Source organism: Gossypium hirsutum, chromosome A01 (genome assembly GCF_007990345.1).
Source record: "Gossypium hirsutum isolate 1008001.06 chromosome A01, Gossypium_hirsutum_v2.1, whole genome shotgun sequence".
NCBI classification, from domain to species: domain Eukaryota; kingdom Viridiplantae; phylum Streptophyta; class Magnoliopsida; order Malvales; family Malvaceae; genus Gossypium; species Gossypium hirsutum.
This window is the reverse complement of record NC_053424.1, coordinates 4,918,094-4,926,761: the sequence shown is the minus strand read 5'-3', so window position 1 is coordinate 4,926,761 and position 8,668 is coordinate 4,918,094. Positions and strand designations below refer to the sequence as shown.

Sequence of the window (8,668 nt, the reverse complement as noted above, 5' to 3'; positions counted from 1 at the left end):
TTCTTTTTGAAGTAATTCGATTTTGTACGATTTTTCACCCTCTATACTTTATATAGATTGATTCTACATTTTAATTAATGAGACATATTTACTGTAATAACACTTTTTACAGTGATCTCTCTCGCAACTATCTTAGTGGCTCCATTCCTCCTCAATGGGGTTCTATGCACCAACTCGTCCAAATGTAAGATTTTTTTTTTTCCTTTCATATTTATATGGTTAAAATAATCTTTGAATTTATCTTTTAAATATTCATTGTTCAATTTACAGAAGTTTGGATTAATTCCTTCCCTGTTTTATTGGACAAATAAATACAATATTGCAGTTCCCTTCTTGGGAATCGTTTAACAGGTTTAATCCCAGAGGAGCTGGCAAACATGAGCAGTCTTACCAGCTTGTGAGTTGCTTTGTACATTGCAAGTTTTAGCCTAATATTCCTAATTTCATTATATATGATCAAATTTTCACTAATTTTTTTATTAATGTTATTACAGCATCGTGCTGAAAAAGTCAAAATATTGTTTTTTTAGATGCCATTAATGCATCCTCAACATTTTCCCCCGCTCTCTGTATTCATTGGGGTCATGAGTTTGAACCACCCTAGAGGCATGGGGACAAAACCTTGAGGGGCATCTAAAGAGTACAATACCTTTTCCTTATCGAACAGGATTAATCTCATTAATTGTTTTGAAAAATTGTGTAGAGTCCTTGAGCACAATAGCTTCTCAGGAAATTTGCCTGCTGCACTGGGGAATCTACCAAAACTTGAGAGACTGTGAGAGGCTCATCCTTTCTAAATTTGCTATATATAGTGAAGGAATTTTTTATTAAATCTTTCATTTAGTTCCATCTTTTCATACTCGGCTTTTTTTCTTCGGTTTGTTTAATATCTGTTTCCTCTTGGTATTGCGAATTGTTATTGCTTAATTTGCAGGTTTCTTAATTCCAACAAATTTACTGGTGAATTGCCTGAAACATTTGCTAGGCTGACTACATTGAAGATTTTGTAAGCTTCATATTCACCTATTCTATATATTTCATCCAGAATTGATTCATGGTCTTAACTTCATACCCATTCTAATTATGATTATTCAACAGCCGGATCGGTGATAACAACTTCACAGGAAAGATTCCCGGTTTTATTTTCCAGAATTGGACAAACCTTAAGGAAATGTGAGAACTTCAATTAATTTTTTTTGTCATTAGAAATATTGTGCTTTTATCAATGATTTAAATGAATCCAACTTTGATAATGACAGACGTACTGTCGCAAGTGGTTTAAGTGGACCAATTCCAGACATTGGTTCTTCAGGAAACTTAGAATTTCTGTAAGCAATGAATCTTACCTTTCAAAGATTTCAACTATGCATATATATATATATAGTATAAACACTTAGGATATTGTTTGTTGAATATTTTGTTTACAGAATGATTACGGACTTGAATGGAGTTGAATCAACTTTTCCACGACTTAGTAATTTGTCTAAATTGGAATATATGTAAGTAAAGCTCTACTATAAGGATGAGATTGATTAAATTTAAGAGCATTATATTTGCTGACTTAAATAATGGAGTGTTATTGTGATTGTATTATAGGATATTGAGGAGCTGCAATCTCATTGGAAAGCTACCTACTTCTCTTGAAAATATGCCAAAGCTGGAGACCTTGTGAGTAATAGACCAATAGGTTTCAGTTCCTAACAGAAGAAAATTATCTCTTTCAATTTATTTCATCCTATATCAGCATAATTACTCCACTAGATGCTTTATCATGCATGCATATATGTTGGTGCATTGAAATGACTATCCAAATATTGTTGTTCTAAGTTCTAATTGTACTTAAATATTTTCTTGCAGAGATCTCAGCTTCAACAAACTGAGTGGAGAAATTAAAATTTCTCTTCCAGATGTGAAACAATTGTGAGATATATATATTTTTACACATATAATTATCTGATTTGTAAAAAGGGTTTAATTTTAATTGATAACTCTTCCTATTGGACATCATCTCATTTTAGAAACTTCATGATGCTCTTTTCTCAGGTTTTTAACTGGAAACATGTTTACTGGAGCAATCCCTCAATGGATTCTTAATACAAATAGAAAAATGTGAAATTCTCTTCCAAATGTTCAGTGACAACAAATTATATTCTCAAGAAGCTTGATCATCACACTAATATTCTGAACTATTCTGTTTGCAGAGATCTTTCATATAACAACTTCACAAGTACAGGTGGTGTTGATGACTGTCAGAAAAGTGGCCTGTAAGAAAAACCTAAGCTCTGTTTTTTGAGATTTTTTTTCTTTTTTATTTACGAGTGGATCTTCAATTTACTAGCTATGGTTTATGTAATATGTCCTTATCATCTATAGGAACTTGTTTGCAAGCACTTCAAGGATCAATAATTCGTAAGTGTTAACCATCATTTTCTTTGATCCACCTGCAATTTTGCTCTTATAAAGACAATGCCTAACAATTTTTTGGGGCTTATAATTATTTTAATAGCGGAGTTGTTTCATGTTTGGGAAACCTTAACTGTCCAGTGGAACGTAAGTGGAAATTTCATATAATGCTTAACAATGTTAAGTTCTAATGGCTATTTCACTTTGGTTGTATTTTCCTGCAATACTTATTGAATTGTTGTTTCATTATACCTCAGCTTTGCACTCTTTTTATATAAACTGTGGTGGAAAAGAAGAAATTATTAATAATATCATCTATGAAGCTGATCCTGATAAAGTTGGGACTTCAACATTTTATCGAAGTACTACTCATTGGGCATTTAGCAGCAGTGATATTTTTTTGGATGATCACACAGAGGAGGATGTATTAGTTTTGGAAAATAAACAACTTTGTTCGAGTATTGGTCAGCTTTACAGCAATGCACGTCTTTCACCAAGCTCTTTGACTTATTATGCGTTTTGCCTGCACAATGCAACATACAACGTGAGCCTCCATTTTGCGGAGATACAGTTCACTGATGGTAAAAATTATAGCAGCTTAGGAAGGCGGATATTTGACGTTTACATTCAGGTATTTCTGTTCATATCTTCTTAGCAAGTTCTGATATTAGAATTAGAGCTAGTGAAGTCGCTTCGGCCTAATACGGGTTCAAAATCAAATCTCCAGTTAAGCTAAGATTACAGCCATGTGGCTGCATATATGACATCCTTGCGTGTGAATGCATATATGGGAAGTTTGGTCAAATGGAATGGATAATTTGCAGGGAAAGCGGGAGCTGAAGGATTTCAATATTAAGGATGAAGCAGGTGGGGCTGGCAAACCAATTCTAAAGAATTTCACTGCAAAAGTTTCGGATGGTACTTTGGAGATCCGTTTGCAGTGGACTGGAAAAGGAACAACAGTTATTCCCATGAGAGGAGTTTATGGTCCTCTTATCTCTGCAATATCTGTCTTGGATCCTGGTAGGTTGATAGCTAGAGTCTAAATCTCTCATATTATTGGAAACTACCTATTCTTGTTCAACACCCAACTACTTTAATGGCTTTATCACATATAATCTTATGTGTGACTGTATGAACTAATTGCAATATTTACTATACTTGTGCCATCTCAAGCTTGTAACTAACTCTTTATATAGTTTTCTTCAATTAGAGTGTTATCTCATGTTCATTGATAACGTTTATATAATTTTCTTCGATTTCAGTTTATAAACCTCGATCCGAAAGTAGGGGAGGTATCAGTGCAGTTGCGAAGGTTGGTATTGTGGCTGCAGCAGCATTCACTACTTTCTTGCTTGTGGTTGGAATCCTTTGGTGGAGTGGATGCTTAAGACGGAGGAGTACATTGGAACGAGGTATGTATAGAGAAATTAATTATGTCCAAAATTCGTGAGACATGTAACGGCAATAAAATATACCTATCCCTTGCCTATTTTACCATTTATGCACCAAATAGGATTAGGAAAACAGATATGTTAATTAGAAGCCATCTAATAATTAAATGTTTCTTATGTATTTGGCTTTGGTTTTTCAACAGATCTAGAAGGTATAGAATTGCAGACTGGTTCCTTCACCTTAAGGAAAATTAAAGACGCAACAAACAACTTTGATGCTGCTAATAAGATTGGAGAAGGCGGTTTCGGTCCTGTTTATAAGGTATCTATCATGTTCTAGCTACACATTCATTTACTGGTCACTTTTTTTATGACTGAACCTGGTGTAATGCTTCTCAAAATGTAGGGCATTCTAGCAGATGGCCAAGAAATCGCTGTCAAGCAGCTATCCACTAGATCAAAGCAAGGAAATCGTGAGTTCGTGACGGAGATTGGCATGATTTCAGCTCTACAACATCCTAATCTAGTAAAGCTATATGGATGTTGCATTGAAGGAAATCAATTGATGCTTATATATGAGTACTTGGAAAACAACAGCCTTGCTCGTGCATTATTTGGTACATCTCGTTCACCTGATTTACTTTATCTCCCTTCGGTATTATCGACACTCACAGATATATAAGGACAAGTATGTTAGCATATCTGAGCTTCAATCTCTTTTATATTATGGTTATTGAAAGGTCCAGAAGAATTTCAGTTGACATTAGACTGGCCAACTAGACGGAAGATCTGCATTGGTATAGCAAGAGGTTTAGCTTATCTCCATGAAGAATCAAGGTTGAAGATTGTCCATGGAGACATTAAGGCCACCAATGTGTTGCTTGATAAGAATCTAGACCCTAAAATATCTGACTTTGGTTTGGCCAAGCTTGATGAAGAAGACAATACCCACATTAGCACCCGATTGCCGGAACTTAGTAAGTTCCACTTCAGATTGCTTGTCACAGTTTGCAATTTAGAAGCTAGATTTGATTTATCTTCTTAACTTTGCAGTGGCTATATGGCTCCCGAATATGCAATGCATGGACGTTTAACTGATAAAGCAGATGTATATAGTTTCGGAATTGTAGCCCTAGAAATTATTAGTGGCACGTGCAACACTAAACACAACCGCGTAAAGAAAGAATATTTCTATCTTCTCGATGTGGTAACAGAACTCTCTTTCCTAATTCCATTATATAAATCCATGTTGATAATTATGTTGTCTTAGCAAAATATACTGAAAGAGGCATGTTAAATAACAAATCTGACAATGATGTTACAGTTTTATTTTTCAATTTCGGTTGATTTCCATAACTTTTGTTGTGGTACTTAAATTTTTTGTTTCTAGGTTCATACGTTGAAGCAGGAGGGGAATTTGTTGGATTTAATTGATCCAAGGGTAGCCGCTCATTGTAACGCAGGAGAGGCAATGGTGATGATGGATGTAGCTCTCTTATGCACAAATCCTACTGCAGCGGCAAGGCCTTCCATGTCTATGGTGGTGAGCGTGCTTGAAGGCAGGGCGTCTGTTTCGGACATACTCATGGATTCAAGTATTTATGCAAGCAAGTTAGATGCAAAAAAGTTGTACGGGAGAGTAGAAGGAAATGACGCGGAAAACAACAGCCAGGCAAAGAGTATGTTAAGAGATGGGCAATGGACTTCATCTTTTGATCTATATCTGGCCAGTTCGATATCTTCGTATTGGCAAGACAACAATTCAACTTCAACAAATTAACAGAACTGTTGGAATACCTTAATTAGGAATCATATATTGTATGCTTTGAAGATACATTTGTAAACTTTTAATCAGCATAGCATTTAATATTTTGTCGAACATGTAACTAGAAAGGAATTTGTTATACCATTTCCACAGACACATGTGTCTTCTTTATGCGGATGTCATATTGGGTAGACCTCTAATATCAAGTTATCTCATGACATGCCTCTTACCAGATGATCTTGTTGGTGTTTTGAGCAAGAACAGCCTTCTACCACAATGGCTTGAGCTACAAGGCTCGAGACTTGGCCAGCAAACAAGCAGAGAATTTTTGGATTTCAAAAGAAGAAAAATAAGGAAAGAACTTGGGAAAGTATATTAAATGAATAAACTTGATGAAAATTCATTAAAGAAAAACAATGGCATAATGCCAATACAAATATCAACCATTTTTCTGATGGAAGTAAGGCAAACATCACCTGAACACTACCTAACTCCACTAATTACATTGAAAATGAAAAACTATGCTTGCACACTTGGTAAAGCTGTTCTATCAGCTCAAATGTCAACAAAATACATCAAAAAAATACATCATCAACTTAGTTCTAATTCAACTAGATTACAAAATATGACTTGGAGTAACAAAATAAGTTGAAATTACATAGCAGCATTGAACTTCAGCTGCTGCATGCATGGCTCGACAGCTTGTGTTGCTTCTTGACTGCTTTTGCTACAGGGTGACCAGCTTCAACACTCCTCCTTGGTCTCCATGTTGCAAACTCCCATTTGCTTTCTCAATTCAATAAACCTTGATACATTAAGAGGTTTAGTTAGGATGTCAGCAAGCTGCTCTTTAGAACTGCAATGAACCAGTTCCACTTCTCTAGCTAGTTCCATTTCTCTAACAACATGAAGCTTGATATTGAAGTGCTTTGTTCTTCAATGAAAAAATCGGATTCTTTGCAATTGCAACAGCAGATTTGTTGTCACACATTATCTCTGTTGCTCTCTCTTGATGCAAGTTTAAATCAATCAAGACTTTTCTTAGCCACATAGCTTGGTTAACAGCTCCTGCTGCTGCTATATACTCTGCCTCAGCAGTTGACTGAGCAACACATTTTGTTTCTTCGAGCTCCAACAAAAAATGGCTGAGCCAAGGGTGAAAACATACCCTGAGGTGCTCTTCATGTCATCCATCGAGCCAGCCCAGTCACTGTCGGTATAGCCAACCAGTTTAAGGCTCTCAGCCTTGCTATACAACATTCCATAGCTCAGGGTACCTTTGATGTACTTGAGAACTCTTTTTGCTGCTTGAAAATGCTTCTGATTGCAGCAGTGCATGAACCTCGAGAGTAAGCTTACACCAAACATAATGTCTGGCCTTGTGGCAGTAAGATATAGCAAACAACCAATTAGACTCTTATAAATAGATTCATCAACTTGCTCAGAAATGACCTGGCTCGATAGTTTTTCTCCCATAGCAACAAGAGTGCTTGTTGCTTTACTGTTTTGCATGGTGAACTTAGTAAAAAATTTTGAGGCAAAGGCTTTCTGGCTTAGGAATATTCCATTTTCAGTTTGTGAAACCTCCATGCCAAGAAAGTAGGTCAACCTTCCAAGATCAGACATCTCAAATTCCAGCTCCATCTTGGCTTTAAAATCGACCAACATTGCTTGGTCTCCTTCTGTGATCAAAAGATCATTAACATACAGAGACACAATGAGCTATGTTACAGCTCCTTCCTTCTTAACATAGAATGTTGGATCACTAAGGCTTCTTTGAAAACCCAAACTGAGCAGATAGCTGTTGATTCTGCTATACCAGGCCGTTGGTGCCTGTTTCAAGCCATACAAGGCTTTCTTGAGCCTGTAGACCATGTCTTCCTTGTCTAGCACTTTGAAGCCTTGAGGTTGCTCCACATAGATCTCTTCTTCAAGAAAACCATTGAGGAATGCTGACTTTACATCAAGCTGATGAATTTTCCATTCCATCTGAGCTGCTAAAGCTACCAGCAGCCTAATGGTGTCTAGCCTAGCCACTGGTACAAATGTCTCTAGGTAGTCCAAACCATACTTCTGGCTAAACCCCTTTACAACTAGCCTTGCTTTAAGCTTGCTTAAACTCCCATCAACATTGTGTTTGGCTAGATAGACCCATTTTACCCCAATGACCTTCCTGTTGGCTGATCATGGCCATCTCATCAGCTATTGCCTGTTTCCAGCCTGCATGAGCTTCAGCATCTTCAAAACAACTTGGTTCTACCTGAGCTATTTGAGCCCTTTCATAGATTTCAGCCAATGTCCTTGTACCCCTGATTGGTTCATCATCTATGTCCATTCCAAGACCATTTTGATCAGCTTCAATTTGATCACCCACAAGATCTTCAGAAACTGACTCTCGCTCATTTTTGTCCCAATTCCAGTATGCTTTCTCATTGAACACTACATCTCTACTCACTGTCACTTTTTTTGTTGAAGGATCAAAGATCCTGTAGCCCTTTTTGACTGAGCTATAGCCTACCAGAATACTTACTTAAGCTTTCTTATCCAACTTGCTTCTTTTAACAGCTGGTACTTGAGCGTAACACAAGCATCCAAAGACTCTTAGGTGAGCCAATGATGGCTTGAACCCAAACCAGGCCTCAAATGGTGTTTTGTGAGCCAATGCCTTTGTAGGAAGCCTGTTCTGAATGTACACTGCTGCGTTGACTGCCTCTACCCACAAATTTTTAGGCAAATTCTTCTCAAACAGTAAGCACCTGGCCATATCCGTTAAACTTCTATTCTTTCTTTCACTAACGCCATTCTGTTGAGGTGTATAGATATTGGTAAGCTGATGCTTAATCCCTGCATCTTCATAGAATGGTTGAAACTGAGTTGAGGTGTACTCAATTCCATTGTCAGACCTTAAGGTCTTAAGCTTGCAACCAGTTTATGTTTCAATAGTTACCTTGAACTTCAAAAATACAGAGGCCACTTCTGATTTCTGTTTCAAAAAGAAAATCCAGCAAAATCTAGTATGATCATCAATAAACAAGATGAAGTACCTGCTTTCATTTAATGATTCAGTCTTCATGGGGCCACACACATCAATGTGCACAAGCTGAAG

The 8,668-nt window shown here is 36.7% G+C and overlaps 1 pseudogene; it reads left to right on the top strand.

Annotated features, from left to right (window-relative positions):
* Positions 1-257: 257 nt before the first annotated feature.
* On the top strand, positions 258-5,791 carry LOC107940615 (probable leucine-rich repeat receptor-like serine/threonine-protein kinase At3g14840; annotated as a pseudogene).
* Positions 5,792-8,668: the final 2,877 nt, after the last annotated feature.